Consider the following 22,450-nt stretch of genomic DNA (forward strand, 5'->3'; position numbering starts at 1 on the left):
AACTATATTTGTGGATTTAAAATGCTGTTCCATAATATGCCTTACTAATTATATATGTTAAGGCTGTCCAAAGTTGAGTGCTTAAAAGGTTGGAAAGCTACTTTCAGCCCTCTTACCTAAAAGTGGCATTTGAGAGTAGGCCCTCACCATGGAGCTATAGAGATTCCTTCCAGGCAAACCTCTCGTCTGACTTCCATAACAGAAATTCATTATTCGTGGTGCACTTCAAGCACTTCTTGAAACTACTGAGACTTACACCATTAATTATGTAGTGAACAATGTTTCTGAGCTCCTTGATTACTGTTAGGAGAGAGTACTACACTGTAGTATATATTCTCTGTGTCTTATGCACACATGGCCTCACTCAATGATTTCTAGAAATGTATGGAAAGAATCTCAGGCCTATATTCTATGTAGTTAATGATTAGTAGATAAAATATTTTAACAAAACATACTATAAATTTAACTTTATTTTAAATTTAAGTTCTGTCAAATTTTTGCATCCTGTACAACTTCACTTAAGTCACTGGGGTTGCACAGGATATATGTCAGTACAGCATTTGTTCCACTCTGTTAGAAGTTCTGTTTAGCTCTCCTAGACAAATTGGAATCTTCTGAATATTCTGATCCTTGGATTACATTATCAGTTGCAAAATAAGCTACTGTCCTATGAAAAGAAAAGGAAACATTCTAAACAAAAATAAGCGGCTATCTATTTAACAAATATTAAAGTTAGCATCAGAACAGAAGACTTATATTGCACATATTCTCCTTTCTTTTTCTTTTGTATGGCTTAAAATCAGCAATGTTACTTGTCCAAGTCTAAATTGGCAATCCAGTTGATTGCCTGAGGTGATGCGGAGCAGATGGCAGAGATATCACCAGGCTATACTTGTTTGGGACATTAGTTGATTAGTCATTCCATAGTTTGAAGTCTGTTTCTGCAGTAACAGATTGGGTCTCAGTCCCCATTTAGGGAGGAAGTAGGTACCTCTTCCATATGATGATGCAGTTCAAAGTGGACCATATTTTCCCTGGGAATGAAACCACTGGATTCTTTGATTGGGTCGTTGATGAGATGTTTGTTTGGGATGTTGGCATCCTACCATCTTGCTTGCCATTGATCTTTGGGGGACAACCCCAAGTCTTTGAGCTCTTGCACTGCAAGCCAAAAAGGTTTCTGGATTTTGGTGGAAATCTCAATATGTTGTTTAGGTCTTCATATATTGGAACATCCTTGTCTTTCTGATACAATGAATTCTGAAGGATTATCAGGTTGCGATGAATTTGGGGTGAGTAGATGTGTGCCAATGTGGGAAGCCAGGGTTGTGCCATTGATTTTACTGTGCCAGTGTGAAGTTGAGAGTTGACAAGCTATGTGTGGGAGCTGTGTGTCCAGACAGATGAGTAGTACTCTGCAGTAGAGTAGACAAGAGCGAATGAAGATGTCCAGAGTTTTTGCATCAGCTCCCCAGGTCATTCCTGTCATTTTCTGAATGAGATTTACACATTTCTTGTAATAATGGTTGGTGCAGCTCTGGCCTGGTTGGAAATCCACTTGTTCGTTTGGTAACATTGTGTGAGGTTCTGCTCAGATTAGACCCCAGATCTGTGAGATGGCTGATGGCTCCGCGCTGCTATTCAGCAGCGCTGATAGGTTGTGTGTTATCATATAAACCTGTGGTTCTGTCAAAGAAGCTCTGGAAGAAATAATTTTTCTTGCAGGGCAACTCTTTCCATACCTGTTCAATCCAGGGCATCCCAACATCACTGAGTGAATCCAATTTGACATTTGTTGCCTTAGCAGATAACAAGGCAGCCCACAAGAAGATTGTCATCACCTGCATTTAAATGAAAATGTACAAAATGTGAACTCTCCTCCTACCCCAAGATGCTCAGAACTGTCAGCTTTGTTAAAATACTGGATTTTTGGATGGTTGGCTGGCTATCACACACAACTGAATGTGTTATATCTAACTTATAAAGAGCAACAGAATTGCTAGGTAAGCTGTCATATATGCCTGACCAAAAGAAAGTTATAAGAATATGCATTGTAACATAGCTGTCAGTCTCAGTGACATCTTAAATGCACCCTTGGTTGACAGTATCATAAACAGGCCAGATCTGAATCTACTTTTAGAATACTAAAATTTATTTTAACATACTTCACAACTCTCTTCATTTGAAGGATACAGCATAATGTATCTTGGGGCTAAGGGAATTCAGCCACTATTTTAGTTATCAGGAATTCATCTATCAATCAACCGACTTTTAGATCTTTCAATTCCCTTCCCCCACACCTAATTATGTAATAGTTAATAATGTTAGTTATTATTGTTAATATAGCATCCAAAAGCGCACTAGGCACTTTGCCAACATATAAAAAGCAAAAGGTCCCAGCCTAAGGCCTGGTCTACAAAAGAAAGCTGTACTGGTTTAACTAACAGTTTAGTATGGACATGCTTCCTCACATAAAGGGCTGTAACCTGGGTGTTATCTTTGACTTGACCCACTCTCCAGATCCTCACATTCAGGCTGTGTCTAAATCTTGCCAGTGCTTCCTGAATAACATCTCTAAGTTCTGGCCTTTCCGTATTATCTATGCAGCTAAGTTTCTTGTCCAGTCCCTCATCATCTTGTCTACTGCAACATCCTCCCCTCTGCCCTTGACAAATGCAATCTTACCTCACTTAGGTCCATTTGCTGCAAAGATTATTTTCTGAGTTCCTTGCTTTGACCATCTCACACCTTGTTTTTGTAACCCTCCACTTCTCCATCACATAAAACACAAATGACTTTATTTCTGAGACCCTTCATGGCCCGTCTCCATCCTATCTGTCATCTCTTGTATGCTGTGAGATGTTGGTCCCTGCCTCCACTCTGACAGTGTTGCCAGCCTTCATCGCCCACTTGTTACATTTTCAAACAAGCATCTTCATGCTTTCTCCCTTGCTGACGCTCATGCATGGGAGGAGGTCTCAGGAAACATCCAGGAAACAACCGCATTGTCCTCCTTCAAAGCCCTCTTTTGCTATAACACCTAAAACTCAACATTGGCTAGCAGCTGATGTGCTGTGACCATGGCTTTTCATGCTGATTGATATTATTTCATTGTATCCTTGTACTTTCCCCTGTATGGTATCTCTTGTCTTATACTTAAGAGTCCCTACCCTGAGGAGCTTACATTCTGTTTGGACAGTATCCGACATAAATGGGTCCAGATCTATGATAGGGTCCCCGTGGTCTCCTGCAATACTATACTTATACTACCACTGCCAATATTAAATAATAAATAAGGTGTGATTTTAAACTGATTTTGTTAAACCAGTGCTTAAGTTTTTTAGGAACAGGTTTAAGCTAAACCAAAATAATCCACTTTTAAAGTGAAATCAGAATATCCATGCGGGGACTTGCACCAATTTAACAAATGTTTTTAAATCTGTGCAGCTTTCTCATGTAGACAATGCTTAAGAAGACCTTACACACAGACAAAGCAACATCTCTTGTTATAGCTTTGCAACCAGTTCCAATGAGAAATTAGATTGTGGTATTCATTGCCATGGGAAGTCAAGGGCAAAAATCAAAAGAATACAACACTTATATGGATAACAACAATATCTAGAGTGATAAATAGTTGATGCTGACAAAAAATTTGGAAAGGATGTTAAACCTCATGCTTCAGGGTTTAAGCTGACCTCTAACTATTAGAGATCAGGCGAGATCTAAGGCGAGAGAGTCAGTATATCCCATATCTGCCTATTGTGGGGTTTCTTGCACTTTCCCCTAAAGCATTTGGTGCTAGCCCCTGTCAGACAGAATACTCGACTAGATGGACTTTGGATGTGATCCAGTATTGCAATTCCTGTATCCAGACACAATCTAGCCCTCTGTTTGTAGAAAACCTCCCATTTATAAGTGTTATTTTGCAAATATAAAATCTGCAAAAGTGTTTTGTACTTTCTCCGAGCTTGGGCCTACAAGGACATGAAAGGCTGAATCCTAGCTAGTTTCACTGTTCTGTAATCAAGGGGGTGTTCTGTGTGTCAAAAAAATCTTCCTACTTTCACTGTTGGCAAATATTCACTTAGCCTTGTTGTTTTCCATAGAAAAAATATGAATGAAAAGGCCAAATTTTCACTTTACGCTAATCTGGTTGAACCATTAATCTCAACCAAATATATTAGAGGTGAACATTTTTCATACAGTTTAACCTTTAAGTAAAGTATAGCAAGACTGACTTTTTCTATACAACTGTAGTATATTAAAATATTTTGTTGCTAACTGGAAATTTGACAAGGTCTTCTGCACCAGGTAAATTTAGCCCACCTAATATATGACAGCTATCTGTACTTATTTTCATTAAGCGTGATCTAGAAATAGTATCTACAACAATGTGAGAATTAAAATGTAAAATGTGGAAGCTTTGAGATAATTACAAACTCTTCCCTTTTAGAGGACTTTCTTCTTGATGAAGTTGTATTTTTTGGTAGACTTATAGCTATAAATAGAACACTGCTGATCTGACTTTATAAATGTAACATGACCAGCATGTATTAATAGAAATGTTCTGTTATTCCATGCAAAACTCTAAAATCACCACTCAAAATTCAGAAAATCTAGAGTTAAGGTTGAAAGTTAAACTTCACTCTGCCCCTCATATTTAAAGTATGGTATCTATATATCCGTTGTAAATCAACTATAAAATGCAGTGTTACAGATATTAAATTACAATAAGTACATGCCTTCTTCAAACTTAACTTGATTTCCAAATCTCAATCAGATCAACAAAATAAGTCAAATTTGAAGAAATTTGGGTTCAATGTTGTTTCAGTTACTTAAAGCTGAAGTGATTTTTTTCATATCAAATCAAACTCAACCACCTGGCGAAATAAACGAGGTAGAGCAGAGACACTTTGACCAGATTGTATTTAAACCTCTTCCCTCACCTGAGTGTAGTAGATATGGTTAGGATACTTTTGGTTTATTCAGACTTAGAATTAGCCAGAGAGCAAAGACACTAGGAGTCTGTGAGGGTCGTCTCTCCAAGGGCTGCTTTATTAACTCTTTTCGGAGTGTTTGTGGCTTATCTTTTCTCAAACCTTTTGGATTGTTTGACTACTTTGGGAAATACATTTAGGGCAGGTCTACACTCAGAACACTGCAGCTGGTGTAGCTGAGCTGCTGTAGCATTTCAGTGAAGAAGCTACCTACACTGACGGAAGAGATTCTTCCATCGGCATAGGCACTCCACCTCCCCAAAAGGCGGTAGCTATGTCGAGGGGAGAAGCCCTCCCGTTGACCACATTGTCTACATTGGGGGTTAGGTCGGTATAACGACATTGCTCAAGGATGTGGATTTTGAACAGCCTTTAGCGACCCAGTTATACTGACAAGTTTATAGTGTAGGCCAAGCCTTAGTCAAGTATCCTGTTTGCCTGATGCAGCCCAGGATAGCAATCCAAAAACACAAAAAAATGAAGCAAGACATGCAGCTAGGTTCTCAATCAAAACATGTAAAATCATGAACCAGTTAGGTCAGCAATAGCTTGAAGAAAACGTAACAGTTTGAACAGCACATGTGTAGCAGAGGGTCCTGAGTAGCTGCACACAGCCAACACTATTCACGCACGTGCGCACACACGCACACCAGTCATCACAATTTCCTTCCCTTCTCCCCCAAGAGTTCATCAGTACCTCACTTCAGTCCCTGGAAAAATCATGGAGCATATCCTCAAGGAATTCATTTTGAAGCACTTGGTGGAGAGGAAGGTGATCAGGAACAGTCAACATGGATTCATCAAGGGCAAGTCCTGCCTGACCAACCTGATTGCCTTCTATGATGAGATAACTGGCTCTGTGGATATGGGGAAGGTGGTGGACGTGATATATCTTGACTTTAGCAAAGCTTTTGATACCATCTCCCACAGTATTCTTGCCAGCAAGTTAAAAAAGTATGGATTAGCTGTATGGACTATAAGGTGGATAGAAAGCTGGCTAGGTCGTTGGGCTCAACGAGTAGTGATCAACGGCTCAATGTCTAGTTGGCAGCCAGTATCAAGCGGAGTGCCCCAGGGGTCGGTCCTGGGGCCAGTTTTGTTCAATATCTTCATTAATGATCTGGGTGATGGGATGGGTTGCACCCTCAGAAAGCTTGCAGATGATACTAAGATGGGGAGAGAGGTAGGTATGCTGGAGAGTAAAGATAGGGTCCAGAATGACCTAGAGAAATTGGAAGATTGGGCCAAAAGAAATCTGAGGTTCAACCAGGACAAGTGCAGAGTCCTGCACTTAGGACAGGAGAATCCCATGCATTGCTACAGGCTAGGGACCAACTGACTAAGTGGCAGTTCTGCAGAAAAGGACCTGGGGATTACAGTGGACGAGAAGCTGGATGTGAGTCCAGTGGAGGGCAACAAAAATGATTAGGGGACTGGGGCACATGACTTACAAGGAGAGGCTGAGGGAAGTGGCCTTATTTAGTCTGCAGAAGAAAAGAGCGAGGGGAGATTTGATAGCAGCCTTCAACTACCTGAAGGGGGTTTCCAAAGAGGATGGTGCTAGGTTGTTTTCAGTGGTGGCAGATAACTGAATAAGGAGCAATGGTCTCAAGTTGCAGTGGGGGAGGTCTAGGTTGGATATTAGGAAAAAGTATTTCACTAGGAGGGTGGTGAAGCACTGGAATGGGTTATCTAGTGGTGGAATGTCCATCCTTAGAGGTTTTTATGACGTGGCTTGACAAAGCCCTGGCTGGGATGATTTAGTTGGTGTTGGTGCTGCTTTGAGCAGGGGGTTGGACTGGATGGCCTCCTGAGGTCTCTTCTGACCCTGTCTTCTATGATTCTATACCTGGCTGGAGGCACCAGGTGATCTAAGGGCCTTAGATTATACCTCTGATTCAGCTCAAGAGGTGGTTGTGGTTGCTGTAGCTCAACTGCCTAATCATATACAGGAAGAGCATCCTCTTCCCTATTTGTTTCCCTTTCAGTAGACAGTATATCTCACTGGTTTAACAATGCATTCTCCTTGTGGTAAACACTTGTCACACTTAGGGTGACCAGATGTCCTGATTTTATAGCGACAGTTCCGATTTTGGGGTCTTTTTTTATATAGGTTCCTATTACCCACCACCCCCGTCCCGATTTTTCACATTTTCTGTCTGGTCACCCTAGTCATACTCCATATCCAGCAGCCTGCAGTGTCATGCTATCGAAAATGTTTCCACATCCTTGCCTAGCATACACTGCTTGTCCAGGATAGAACACCTGGAGTCCTGCGTGGATATGCTTGTTGAAATCTCATATTCCATAATCAGATCAGTCGGCTTTGAGGACAGCAAAGGGGTGGGCTGAGCCTTTTCCATCAGCATATAAAACTTGTGCATAGGTCAGCTGACGAACTGAAAGAATGGGTTATTTTCCAACACTTTCATGAGGCATACTTTGAATAGACTACAAAGCAAGACTTAATGCAATAGGGAAGGGTGTATCTCAGTGTTTATCCAGTTTGCAAACTTATCTTTCTTCAGATTCCCATGCAGTGACTCCACTATCCCATTTCCTTGGGGATGGTACAGAGCGGATTTATAATGTACTGTACCAATACTTGTCAGAAAGCCTTCAAACCCTCTTGATACAAAAGGTGCCCCATTGTCTGAAACAAGGCTCTCTGATAGGCCAAACAGAGTGAATGAAGTGGTTAGACAAGAAATGAGCTCCTTTGAGGTGCCTTGTGAAATTATTAATGTAAAGGGGTAAAATGAATAATAGTCTGTAAGAGACAGCAGTGTGTAACCATGCACTGTAATCAAGGAGCCAGTAACATCCACTGCAATTCTCTGCCATGGTCTGTCTATGACTACCAGTTACAAAGGGACTGGAGGAACAGTGGTTGTATGCAGTGTGCAGACTGGACATACCTTTACATGATGCTCAATGTCTCAGTGCAGCCCTGGTCCCCAAACACAGCTGTGCAGAAGTTTCTTCATCTTCATAACTCCCAATTGTCTTTCATGAGAAAACATCCAGGACTGCTTATCACAACACTGTTGGAATGATCATCTGGGTGGGTTCATCTGCATAAGAGAGGTCGAGTAGCACGTCTTCACTGTGAGCTCAGAACAAATTTTGTAGCATGTAGACACAGTTTTCTTAAGGACTGGGTCCATCCAACCCGCTTATAGAGTACGTCACCTTTTGCAGTTCAGCATCTTGAAAATTAATATTTGATTAATGACTGTTTCTTGGAGCCGCCAGTCCTGGAACTCACAAGGGGAGAAGCAATTTTTGATTTAGTTCTAAGTGGCACACAGGATCTGGTCCAAGAGGTGATTGTAGCTGAACCGCTTGGTAATAGCGACCATAATGTAATTAAATTTAATATCCTTACAGGGGAAAAATACCAAAGAAACCCACTACATTTAACTTCAAAAAGGGGAGTGACACAAAAATGAGGAAGCTAGTTAAACAGAAATTAATGGGAACAGTCAAAAAAGTGAAATGCCTGAAAGCAGAATTGAATCTTTTAAAAACCACCATAATAGAGGCCATGGGCGATGGGTATATTAGACCAGGGAAGGCTAAGCTGACTTGTCACCGGACACTTGAAGGGCTGCAGTGGCCCTGCCCCTTCCCTGACTCTGAGGCCTCCATTGCCTGCTGCTCCCTGCCCCCCCCCCCCCCCCCCCCGAAGTCCCTGCTGCTAGCTCTTCTTGGGACGGGGAGCGAGGAGGGATGCAGCAAGCCAGTGAGTGGGCGGTGGACAGGCAGGGGTGTCTGGTAAGGGAGTGCGGCAGCTCAGCCAGGCACTGGGGCTGTCCCAGTGCAGGTCATTTGGGGGACTGGTGGCCAGGGAGTGGCGGCAGCTCAGTTGGGGGGGCCTTCGGGGCAGAGGCGGGGGGGGGGGGGCGGCAGTGGCTTGGCCCGCGCTTGTGCGGGGGGCCTTGATCCAGTGTTGGGGCCAGCCTAGTGTTTGGGGAGCTGGCGGCCCAGCGCTGGAGCTGGCCTGACTTGGCTGGGGAGGGCCTTCAGGGGTATGGGGGCTGGTGGCTCGTGGCTCAGCCCAGTGCTTGGGGAGGGGGGACGGTGGCTTGGCTGGGGTGGGGGGGTATAGGGGGCGGGAGGCTCAGCCTGCGCTCGGGGGGAGGGGGCTCGGCTTAGCTTTGGGGCCGGTCTGGCAGCCCTATGTAGCTGGGGTAGGTGGGCGGGCCAGGGCTCCTCTGGTTGTGGGGGGGGCTCTTATTGCTCCTCCTGTAAGGAGTGGTGGTTTTGGGTCTCTGGCGTGTGGGAGAGGGGCCTCCGGAGGAATGGGCAGGGCCAGCAGGTTAGCCTCCCCCAGGGCTGGATTACCCAATAGGCAGACTAAGCACGTACTTAGGGCATCAGCAAAGCAGGGGTCACAAAAAATTTTTTGAAAAAATTTGATATTTAAAAAAAAAGCATTGAAATAGTCATCATGGGAAAAAATCAGAACTTTCTTAGACTTCCTTACACTCCACTACCCACTCTTCCCCCGTTTTCTGTTCTCTCTTTATTACTTATCCCCACCTAAACCAAGGGGGCATCCTACTCACATAGATCAAAATAATGCGAGGAAATCCGATCCTGTCATGTATTGCAATAAATTTGTTTTATTATTGATATATTCTTTTGAGTTATATGTACTTGATTCGTTTTCTTTCATTATATATATGACACACACTATTTTTGTGTGTGTGTATGTTGTGTAATTTCACATACCTACTTACTATGCTATAATTGATACACTTGAAGCTCATATGAAGAGGAGAAGTGAAGTCTACAAAGTAGTATCAAGTAGATTCTTTTCTAAAACGATATGGACTTATCTGACGAACAATATTCACAAGGTTCCCAAAAGCTAGTTGACTCATATCCTGTTGACTTGAACATGAATCTCTGTGGAGAAGTTCGGCAGTTCCACGGTTATATGCGCGCAAAGTTTAATGAAACAGGAAAAATGAAATTCAGTCACATTGATCTTCATGACACAATACTGAAAGATGGAATACAATGAGTATTTCCAAATGTAGAGATCACACTATGTATTTTTCTAACATTGATGATTACTAACTGCTCTGCAGAATGCTCTTTTTCTCAGCTGAAAAGAATAAAAAACCCTCAGAGAACAACAGACTTGATTCACTTTCCCTATTGTGAATGGAAGCGGACATGCTTCATCGAGTCAGCTTCGATGAACTTATCCAGAATTTTGCAATCAGAAAATCTAGAAAGAAGCTATTTTAATTTCAGTGTACATGTAAGTTTGTCATTTCAAAAAAATAAAAATTTTACAGGATAGTATTGTTTTTATTTTGAATTACATATGGGGGGACACTATAATCTTTTTAGTGCTTAGGGCCTCTAAAGGTCTTAATCTGGCCCTAGCCAGAACGGGGGTTTACCTGCCACCCATGATAGAGGCTCAAAATATATGTATACAGCTAACTTAAAAAAACAAACAAAACAGCAAGAGAACTAACAACAACAAAATGCCACTATGGCTAAACAGCAGAGTAAATGAGGTGGTTAGAGACAAAGGCATCCTTTAAAAATTGGAAGTCAAAACCTCATCAGGATAATAGAAAGGATAATAAACTTTGGCTAGTCAAGTGTAAAGGTATAATTAGGCAGGCCAAAAAAGAATTTGAAGAGCAACTAGCAAAAGACACAAAAACTAACAGCATAATTTTTTAAAGCAGGAACTCTGGCAAACAGTGTGTGTGACTACCAGAAGATCATGGTGCTAAAGGAGCACTCAGTGAAGACAAGGCTGTTGAGGAGAAGCTAAATGAATTCTTTGCATCAGTCTTCACTGCAGAGGATGTGAGGGAGATTCCCGTACCTGAGCCGTTCTTTTTAGGTGACAGATCTAAGGAACTGTCTCATATTGAGGTGTGACTAGAGGAGGTTTAGAAACAAATGGATAAATTTAACAGTAATAACTCACCATGATCAGATGGTATTCACCCAAGAGCTCTGAAGGAACTCGGATGAAATTGCAGAACTACTAATTTTGATAAGTAACCAGTTGCTTAAATCAGTTTTTGTACCAGATGAACTGACAGAGAATTAATGTGACACTGATTTTAAAAAAAGGGTTCCAGAGGTGATCCTGACAATTATAGTCTGGTAAGCCTACTTTCCGTATCTGGCAAACTGGTTGAAACATTAGTTAAAGAACACAATTATCAGACACACAGATGGACAGAATATGTTGAGGAAGTGTCGGCATGGCTTTTGTAAAGGGAAATCATGCCTCACCAATCTACTAGAATTCTTTGAGGGATCAACAAAACGTGGAAAAGGATGATCCAGTTGATATAGTGTGTGTGGATTTTCAGAAAGCCTGTGACAGGGTCCCTCACCAAAGGCTCTTAAGCAAAGTAAGGAGTCATAGAATAAGAGGGAAGGTCCTCTCATGGTTGAGTAATGGGCTAAAAGATAGGACACCAAAGGTAGGAATAAATTATAAGTTTTCACAGTGAAAAAAGGTAAATAACTGGGTCCCACAAGGATCTGTACGGGGACCAGTGTTGTTCAACATATTAATAAATTACCTGGAAAAATGGGTAAACAGTGAGGTGGCAAAGTTTTCACACAATACAAAATTACCAAAGATAGTTAGTCCAAAGCAGACTGTGAAGAGTTACAAAGGGATCTCACAAAACTGGGGAACAAAATGGCAGATGAAATTCAATGTTGATAAATGCAAAGTAATGCTAATTGGAAAACATAATCCCAACTATACATACAAAATGATGGGGTCTAAATTAGCTCACAGAGGAAAGATCTTGGAGTCACTGTGAATAGTTCTCTGAAAACATCTGCTCAATGTACAGCTGCAGTCAAGAAAGCTAACATAATATTAGGAATCATTTGGAAAATGATAGATAGGAAGACAGAAAATGTCATAATGTCACTATACAAATCCATGGTACCTTGAACACTGTGCGCAGTCCTGGTCGCTTCAGCTCAAAAAAGGTATGTTAGAATTGGAAAAAGTACAGAGAAGGGCAACAAAAATGGTTGGGTGGCGGGGTGGAACGGTTTCTATCTGAGGAGAGATTTAAAAAAAATTCGGACTGTTCAGTTTAGAAAATAGACAACTAAGGGGGTATATGACACAAGTCTAGAAAAATCAAGAATGCTGTGGAGAAAGCGAATAAGGAAGTGTTGTTTACCCCTTCACACAACCCCAATGAAATTAATAGGCAGCAGGTTTAAAACAAACATAAGGAAATACTTCTTCACAATCTGTTGAACTCATTGCCAGGGATTTCTATGAAGCCCAAAAGTATAACTGGGTTAAAAAAAGAATAAGCTATATTCATATAGGATAAGTCCATCAATGGCTATTATCCAAGATGGTCAGGGATGCTCCCCCATGCTCTTGGTGTCCCTAAACCTCTGATTGCCAGAAGCTGGGACTGGGATGACAGCAGAGGGATCACTCTATAAATTGCCCTGTTCTGTTCACTCCCGCTGAAGCATCTATTAACAGCCACTGTGGGAAGACAGGATACTGGGCTAGGTGGACCATTGTTCTGACCCAGTATAGCCATTCGTATGCTCTTATATTATGAGAGGGCAGACTGCTAATGCCAAAGTTGATTGGCATCTGTCAAGGTTCCTCCCCCACTCTGAACGCTAGGGTACAGATGTGGGGACCTGCATGAAAAACCTCCTAAGCTTATCTTTACCAGCTTAGGTCAAAACTTCCCCAAGGTACAAAATATTCCACCCTTTGTCCTTGGGTTGGCCACTACCACCACCAAACTAATACTGATTACTGGGGAAGAGCTGTTTGGAAACGTCTTTCCCCCCAAAATACTTCCCAAAACCTTGCACCCCACTTCCTGGACAAGGTTTGGTAAAAAGCCTCACCAATTTGCCTAGGTGACTACAGACCCAGACCCTTGGATCTTAAGAACAATGAACAATCCTTCCAACACTTGCACCCCCCCTTTCCTGGGAAATGTTGGATAAAAAGCCTCACCAATTTGCATAGGTGACCACAGACCCAAACCCTTGGATCTGAGAACAATGAAAAAACATTCAGTTTTCTTACAAGAAGACTTTTAATAGAAATAGAAGTAAATAGAAGTAAAGAAATCACCGCTGTAAAATCAGGATAGTAGATACCTTACACGGTAATTAGATTCAAAACATAGAGAACCCCTCTAGGCAAAACCTTAAGTTACAAAAAAGATACACAGACAGAAATAGTTATTCTATTCAGCACAATTCTTTTCTCAGCCATTTAAAGAAATCATAATCTAACGCATACCTAGCTAGATTACTTACTAAAAGTTCTAAGACTCCATTCCTGGTCTATCTCCGGCAAAGACAGCATATAGACAGACACACAGACCCTTTGTTCCTCTCCCTCCTCCCAGCTTTTGAAAGTATCTTGTCTCCTCATTGGTCATTTTGGTCAGGTGCCAGCGAAGTTACCTTTAGCTTCTTAACCCTTTACAGGTGAGAGGAGTTTTCCTCTGGCCAGGAGGGATTTTAAAGGGGTTTACCCTTCCCTTTATATTTATGACAGCATCTCTTTCAGTAAAAAAAAAAACATATGGTGTATGCGGTTTCTTAAATGACAGAGCCAACCCAGCCAAATTTATTGAAAGAGTAACAGCAAGTAAATTATATCTTTCTTTGACATGAATCAGATCAAAGTCATACTGCTGCAACTGAATAATCCTCTTCTGCAGCCTCACATGCAGAATGTCAATGGCCTTATGACAGAGACCCAGAATAGGCAAATGATCTGTTTCCAAGGTGAAATGTCTTCTGATGTTGAAGCGTACAATAGTAAAAACCTTTGCCAAGAACTCTAGCTCAATCTGGGAATCACTTCTGTTGGGCTGAGAGTCTGGGGTGCCAAGATAATTGGCCTGTGATGACTGGTGTGTGTGTTGCCTGCCACCTATGTATTGAATTAGGCCAAGGAACCTCACTTCAGTTTTGCTGATCTTTATCTGCATACAAAGAATCACAGACTGGTGCTGACTGTTGTATTTGAACCCCAATTGCCTCAGGACCTTGGTACAAGTTTTTGTCAGACATGGGCTAGTGGTAATGTAATGTATTGGCTTTGTGTGTACAAGTTGTTAGAGAGCTTATTCCTTCACTCTCCCACTTCCCTGGTCCTTCTCGCATGAACAGAGAGCAACAATACCCGAAGTCTAAAGGTGCAAACAATTCGATGTTTATCGGGGTGAACTTCCAGCAAGCTTAAATCCAAGTTCCTTTTTCCTTATTTTCGAATCCCAACTTAGTTCCTGTTTGCCCCTAATTTATATAGTAATATTCTTAGCTATACTTTAACCAATCATTCTACTGAAATTTAACTAACCAATCCTAACCTATTGTAACATGATTAGCTAACCAATTATATCCCACCACCTTAATTAGTTTACACCCAGCAAAATTAATTATACAGCAGACAGAAACAATCACAGAACCAGACAGAGACCATGCAAATAAACAATAGAAAAGAGGGAACTATAATAACAAAACAATACAGAAGTGAGGATTTCACAACTACATCTATAAAGACATAAGGGTTTCCCAGCTGTGTCTATTGATAAGTGGGTTCTTACCAGACAGAAAACTATCAACCTAAATTTCCTTTTACATCTTCTAGGCTCTTCCCTTTCTCTGGAGGTGATAGATCGGATCACCTTCCTAACAGTCCCATATTGACTAGTTTGGAATGTGACCGTACGCTTCCCAGCTTATGGCTGCCTCTGCTGCTTAGCCAAAGGCATTGGCCTAAGAACAGGGCCTCAGACTGTCACAGTGAGAGAAGGCCCTTACACAGATTCTTTCTTGTATACCTCTATTACTAGCTAAATGATAAACATATACCTACATTCTTAAAGTATAGGCCTTTACAGGCAGGCCTGAATATCTATATCTAACACAAGTGAAAGTGATTTTGTCCTCTAATATCTGGCCCTTAGAGAAGTAAGGGACCTGATATACTTTTAGCTAAAGGAGTTCTCCTTTTACCTCATTAATAGAGAGGTCTGTGTTTTTAGCCCAGCTATGAGGATATGTGTACTTTAAAACTGGAGAAGGAAACCAGGCAAGAGGGGTGCTGGGGAAGCTTCAATCCAGAAGCTGTAAAATGAAGTTGAAAAAGAGGTTGAGTAGCTTTAGGATTGATACTATTTTCCTTATTTCAAAAAAAGTTCCTTGTTCAGTGTTGGAAGAAAGCATATCTTTCTGTGAATCTTCACTACACAACAAGCTACAGCTGTGCACATATGTTTGGTTTTATATGGTAATATTCTCTGTTGACGGGTTGTGGATTGATGAAGGCTTCCTAAATCCAGACACCATTGCTGTTGAGTACTCAGGAGAATATGTCCCATAATCTTTGTTTGGCAATTCTCTTAAAAATACTAGGTTTTAGAATGTAACATCTATTTAACACCTAGTCAAGCCACTAATTTAGTACTAGCTAAATTCACTGCAACAAAGTGAAATTTATTCTAATATTGTGACAGTTAAGCAGGAGTCATTAACATCTACTATCATTAGACTAAACCAGTTTCCTAGGAAACTTTGTCCCAATATAGCAGCCAGCACAAATGTTCAAATCTCAGTTAAGTAGAATTAGGAGCAGGCATTTGACTAGGAAATAGTCAAATATTTAAAAGCACTAATTTATTAGGATAGTAACAACCGTAACAAAAAAAAAGTGAGGCTATGTCTCCACTACCACTTACGTTGGCAGAATTTATGTCACTCATGGGTGTGAAAAAACACCCCACTGAGCAACATACATTTTGCTGGCATAACTGGTAGTGTGCACAGTGCTATGTCGGCGGGAGAGCTTCTCCTGCCGACATAGCTACTGCCGCTTGTTGGGGGTGCTTTAATTATGTCAACAGGAGAGCTTTCTCCCGTTGGCATAGAGTACTACATGGAGATCTTACAGTGGCTGTCCTGCTGTAAGGTCTCCCGTGTGGACATAGCCTAAGATTTTATGGTCTCCAATAGGCTTAGTCTTGGATAACTAACTGAGTTATTCTAATGTAGAAAAATACAACACAACGAAATTCTGTTCTACAAAAAAGAAAATAATATTTTTAGAAATGATAGATTACCATTTGAATGCGAGCTTTATTCAAGACTGAACAGTTACAAAAGAAGAAAAATGAAACAAATAAAAACAAAACACTAGCAATTATCAAAGAAAAGTTATCTTTAAATGCATTTATGTGTCAGGGACTGCAAGTGTTAAACCCTGATCCACAGGGCTCTTGTAAGCTAGTAGTTTCCAACCTGCCATCTAGTGCCCTGCTAACAGTTACTAGGATACAAGCTGAACTCTGATAGAGGACTTCAGTCCAGGAATCTGATTGGCAAGATGGTGGGGGTCCTGACTGGTTCACAGCTTCTATATAAGTCCAACACAACGCCAGGAAGTTGTCCATGCAACTGGGATCCACCTTGCTCCAGATTGTGTGCCTTGTGTTTTCTGTTCCCCTGACATGACTCTGCTCTCAAGTTTGTCTCCTGGTAACCTGATGCTGCCTCACACTTGACTTTTGGCTTGCCTTCTAGCCAGTTTGGAATTCTGACCTTCTGATGTCTGACACATCCTGACTACTGCTTTGACTGCTAGGTCAGATTGCTCACATCCCTGGTGTGATGTTGTGCTAAGAAGGCAGCAGGCCAACTCTTCAGAAAGCATCTTGTTTTTCATCATCATTTTCTTTATCAGCTTCAGCTGCTTCATCTACATTTTTGTCATCATTGGATTCATTGGTATCACCTTCTTCCTCTCCGCCTGATGAATACTGAGTCAACTGCTTATCTGTCACTTTCTTCTCTTACCATAAAGTGTGATAGGTGGTCACCAGCTTCCCAGCAGTGGAGGTCTTGAGACTGTTTCTGGTTCTTGAGTGAATGATTCCCCAAACCAACCAATTTTGTACCACCACACATGCAGTAGCACACATAAATGTAAAGAATCTACCATTGTAGCTATAGTGTACGGAGGACACAACACTCCTCTACCTTAATGAAGGAATAATCTGTTTTGATTCAACTGCTGGGATTGCACTCCACATTATTTTATGACTGAATGGACTGCTTCTTCCTTTATAATTTGCTAAATCCATCAGAAATTGTTTATTTGTTTGTATATCCTTTAAACTTTGTAACAGTCATTATGAAGTTACAGGCTGAATTGACACCATCATCAGAAAGCTTTTGGTCCTGAAAGTGTGGATCAAAAAAGGTAGGCAGCATTATCACATGATTTTTCTGTGAAATTATTCTGTCCATTATGTTTTTCTCTTCAGCTTTTATAAGTGTTCAGTATTCTCACAAATGTTTAACACTCAGAAATTCATTCGTGGCATCAGACTGTGTAGAACAATCATTTTCCATATTCTGAATGGGCTACCTATAGGTTCAAGCAGTAAAATGAATTTTGAGTTTCTTGATGGCAATGACTTTTGGATGAGAATGTCAGTGAGGAATATGCTGGGGCAACACCTGGCCACCGCCATTTCAACAGCAGCTGGTTGATGAATCTTCTTGCATATTTGAAGATCTTTGAGATATGACAAGGCTTACTCAGTGTGAATGAAGCCGACTGCTGCACTAAATGACTGGTGGTACTTGGTTGTTTTTGAAAAACGTGACAATGCTCTTCACTTTTGATGAGATGCTCTTCACATGTGATGAGAAAGTTGCCAGATTTTCAACATCACCAGTGAAAAACTACATCATACTGGCAGTACATCCATGACACAGAAGATTGGATACTCATCTATCAACTAAGCTAGTGGTTCTCAAACTATGTATTGGTGACCCCTTTCACATAGCAAGCCTCTGAGTGCGACCCCACCCCCGTATAAATTAAAAAAAACACTTTTTATTATATTTAACACCATTATAAATACTGGGATGCAAAGCAAGGTTTGGGGTGGAGACTGACAGCTCACGACCCCCCCATATAATAACCTTGTGACCCCTGAGGGGTCCCGACTCCCAGTTTGAGAATCCCTAAGTTTTCATATTAGACATGTTGTTGATCACAACTGAAATAAGTTTCTATGGACCCAATTCATTGATTTATATTTTTTAAATGATCAGCAATATATTGGGCTGTGTGGTGCCTCAGAATCATTAGTATCACCTTCTTCCTCTCCATCTGATGAATACTGTATCATCTCCTCATCAGTAATTTTTCTGGTCATGGAACACCTCAACCAAAAACATCTTAATACCGATTTGATGAACATCTGAAGACTTTCCCAGAGCAGGAGTTTTCACTGCTGAAGCAAATGAAGTAGCAAAATATTTATTAGAAGATGAAGAAATAGAATTAGCTTCACTTTCATTGTCACTCATGTCACTATCTTCATCAAAAGGCTATAGGCTTCACAATGCTGTTGCCAAAGACAAAGTAGAAGGGAATAAACAGAAGAAAGCAAATTTTGATGCAGACCAGTTTTTCCCCTTTCTTGCTGTTTGACTGCAATAATCTCTCTTTAACAGTAGCTGGACAAACCACAGGAATTCAACAAGTGTTTCTCCATTCTGCCTACATGTGTCATATATTCAGGTGGACAGAACTTGCACTTAGCTGTCATGAAAACTGACATTATTTGACTGGTCAATAGACTAGTTTACCAAGCCTAAGTAGAATATAATATTTTATACTTGTCACCTGAAGCACTTTCAAGTTAGATTCATACAGCACCAGCACCACTGATGTACCGTCTGGTGTGCATCAGTGATCGTGATTCTTCAAGTTGTGCATGCAGCTGCAGGTGGAAGAAAGTCCTGGAGAAATGAAAAATTCACAAAAGGTGAGGGGAGAGAGAGGAAGATTTTAGAGCCAGATACAGAAAAAGAGGGAGGGGAAACATTAACTGCTAGACAACCTCCATCCACACCAGCAGCTGGTTTCTTCCATTTTTGTATTAAATACTCATTGGATACCTCAAGTGGTAGTGAACATGGCATTATTGGAAATGGAAAGAAAAAGGCACTATTGGAAATGGAACATTATTGGAAATGGAAAGAAAAAGGCACTCCCTCATCATCCCAATTCCAGGGACTTCCATTGTTAGGGACAGAGCTGTATTCCGGTATTCCAAAGAGCACTAAACAAGAGAGGCAAAATAGAAACCATTTTCTATATTCTCCAAGATCCTGAAGTTTCTCTAGAAACCCATGTAAAATTTGTCATTATTTTTAATTAGATCAATTAATTGCTTTTGGTTTTCACAGCCCAGGTGTAAATGATTTCTCCTTCCAGATAAGTTAATGGCTGGACACCATCAGATTATTGCTTCTCAAAATTCCATTGAGGGTTTGTGTATTATAGCAAAGTATGCAGAATGGACAGGGTATTTTTAATGGTAGCTCTAATATTAGACCACTGTGCTCAAGCTTCCAACTTCACTGAAGATCTATATATACAGGCATACACTCACAGACACACAGAAAACATATGAGAGAGAGTTGTGTGTTTTATTTATATTAAAGGTTCAACTCTCAAGTCTACTTCCATATATATGGGTATGATTTCTACTGGAATCATAAATGGAAGTTGCATCAGGCGGGACTGGATTCATTGTGCCAGACCTCAGCTTTTGCAAACTGCCATAGTTACATTTACTTCAGTGGAGCTGCTACACTAATTTAGACCAGCTTTGGATCTGGTCTATTATGTTAATAGTACATAGCATGAACCCTTGGTGCTTGTCTATAGTATTTGCTGTTGTGAAATAATGCACTTAAAATACGTTGTCTGTATTGCTGGCTAAAATGACGTAGCCACAAAAAACCACCACAAGTAGAGACAAGCCCCATCAAATGCAAGCAGCCTTGAAAGTGTTTTTGGTGTGGAGGAAGAGCACCATACCACTGTGTTTCAAAATCTAAACGCAGATCCACAAATGAATTTAGTTGGTAGCCTCCAGTTGAATAATGGACTAAACAAAAGCTCTTCATCTGAACACCCCCAAATGCTGTGATACTCCAAATACAAATCCAATCAGTTTTTCAGTTTGAGACTATATTTCTTCTTACAGAGTGATTAGTTCATAAGCAAAAGTTTTCACTTCAAAATGAGAAATGAATTAGTGCTTTACCTAAGTCTTCTGAAGTGGATGAGTCAGCTACAGTAAAGTCATTAAATATTTGAACACTTAATCCATGTAATCTCTTTGCTAATGCTCCAGAAATTAGAAGATTGATGCTCCCATGTCTGAGGAATGCAGTTTTCTGTTCACCATAACAATAAAGAGAAATGCAGGGAAAATATGCATCCAGTTATTACTATGATAAACTGTCAGTCAAAAAAGTTTTAATGAATAACAAGAAGTGTCCATTTCTCTGTAGTGTCAGATTAATATTGTCATTGCTGTAACCATTTTTGTAACTAATGAAAACTGTGTCTATTTCTGAATGTTGGATCCAGAGCTTTATTTCCAACAGCCTAATTCTAAAAACATAAGAATGCCGATACTGGGTAAGACCAATGGTCCATATAGCCCAGTATCCTCTCTTCTGACAGTGACTGGTGCCAGATGCTTCAGAGGGAATGAACAAAACAAGGACATTTATGAAAATGATCCATTCCCTGTAATCCAGTCCCAGGTTCTCGCAGTCAGAGGTTTAGGGACACCCAGAGCACAGGTTGTTTACCTGACTATCTTGGCTAATACCCATTGATGGACCACCTATCCTCCATGAACTTATCTAATTCTTTTTTTTTAAACCCAGTAATACTTTTGGCCTTCACAACAGCCTTGGCAACAAATTCCACAGATTGGCTGTGTATTGTGTGAAGTAGTATTTCCTTATGTTTGTTTTTAAACCTGCTGCTTATTAATTTCATTGGGTAACCCCTGCTTTTCGTGTTACATGAAGGAGTAAACACTTTCTTCACACCGTTCATGATTTTATAGACCTATCATATCACCCCATATCTTTTCTCAGCTCAACAGAGGTAGTCTTCTTACTCTCCTCAGGTGGAAGCTGTTCCATATCTTTAATCATTTTGGTTGCCCTTCTCTGTGCCTTTTCCATTTTTAATATATATTTTTGAACTTGGGCAACCAGGACAGCATTCATGGTGTGAGCGTACCATGGATTTATATAGTGGCATTATGATATTATCTGTCTGTTTCATAATGGTTGAGGCTCTGATTTAGTCAATGAGGTCATGGCAGTCACCGATTCTGTGACTTTACTGGACTTCCGTGACTTCTTCAGCTTCAACTGTAAGCAGCTGAAGCCATGGCTGGGGCTGGAGTCGGGGCTATGCTCCCCACATAGCCCCACAGTGGGCCCTGCACCTCTGCCCTGGGGCTTGCTCTGGGAGCCACTAGGGGAAAGCTGACGGGTGCAGAGAAGCACATGGTTTTGTCAGAGACATCCTTTAGAGCAGTGGTTCTCAAAGCCAGTCCACCACTTGTTCAGGGAAAGCCCCTGGTGCACCGGACCGGTTTGTTTACCTGCCGCATCCGCAGGTTTGGCTGATTGTGGCTCCCACTGACCGTGGTTCGCCGCTCCAGGCCAATGGGGGCTGCGGGAAGGGTGGCCAGCATGTCCCTTGGCCCCAGCCGCTTTCCGCAGCCTCCATTGGCCTGGCACAGCGAACCACGGCCGGTAAACAAACCAGCCCGGCGTGCCAGGGGCTTTCCCTGAACAAGCAGCGGACCGGCTTTGAGTACCACTGCTTTAGAGTATCCCCTTTAATAAATCCTCCCCTATAACCTAGTAAAGAGGAGAGGATAGATGTTGATAAAGTACAGGTCAGAACTAAAGAAAAACAGTCAAATGAAAAAAGAGTCCAGTTCAGTTACATAACAAGAATGCAGATAACTAAATATTGACAAATTTTATAAGTGCTTGTATACAAACACAAGAAGTCTAAACACTAAGCTGGGTGAACGTGAGTGCCTGGTATTAAGTGAGACTATTGATATAATAGGTATCAGAGACATTTGGTTGACTTATGATAATCAATGTAATACCAAGGTACAAAAATATATAGAAAAACAGAGATTGCTCTGTTGTTGGGATGGCACTATATGTGAAACAAAGCATAGAGTAAAACATAGTAAAAATCTGAAATGAATCAAACAGTACCATAGAATCTCTTTGAATAGAATTTCCATGCTTGAACAATAAGAGAATAGCAGTAGGAATATGCTACCAACCACTTGACCAGTATGGTGACTAGGGTTGCCAATTTTGGGTGGACGTACTCCTGGAGGTTTCATCACATGGCATAATTTCTAATTAAAAATTAATTTTTAATTCCTGGAGACTCCTGGACAATTCTGGAGGGTTGGCAACCCTAAGGGTGACAGTGATTGTGAAATGCTCAGGGAGGCTTCTGTGACTGGTGTCCCAGTGTGGGCCAGCTATGGTCACTCAATTAGGGT

At 41.1% G+C, this 22,450-nt stretch overlaps 1 long non-coding RNA gene across 1 annotated transcript in view; it reads right to left on the reverse strand.

The window, feature by feature from the left end:
* Positions 1–453: 453 nt before the first annotated feature.
* LOC122465363 overlaps positions 454–22,450 on the reverse strand; it is a 28,900-nt gene continuing 6,903 nt past the window's right edge. Inside the window, exons 2-3 of the long non-coding RNA XR_006290151.1 lie at positions 7,916–8,071; positions 454–1,841 (exon numbers count right to left, since the gene is read on the reverse strand). This is a non-coding gene — a long non-coding RNA (uncharacterized LOC122465363). The remainder of the gene's footprint in view (positions 1,842–7,915; positions 8,072–22,450) is intronic.

Source organism: Chelonia mydas, chromosome 4 (genome assembly GCF_015237465.2).
Source record: "Chelonia mydas isolate rCheMyd1 chromosome 4, rCheMyd1.pri.v2, whole genome shotgun sequence".
NCBI lineage: Eukaryota > Metazoa > Chordata > Testudines > Cheloniidae > Chelonia > Chelonia mydas.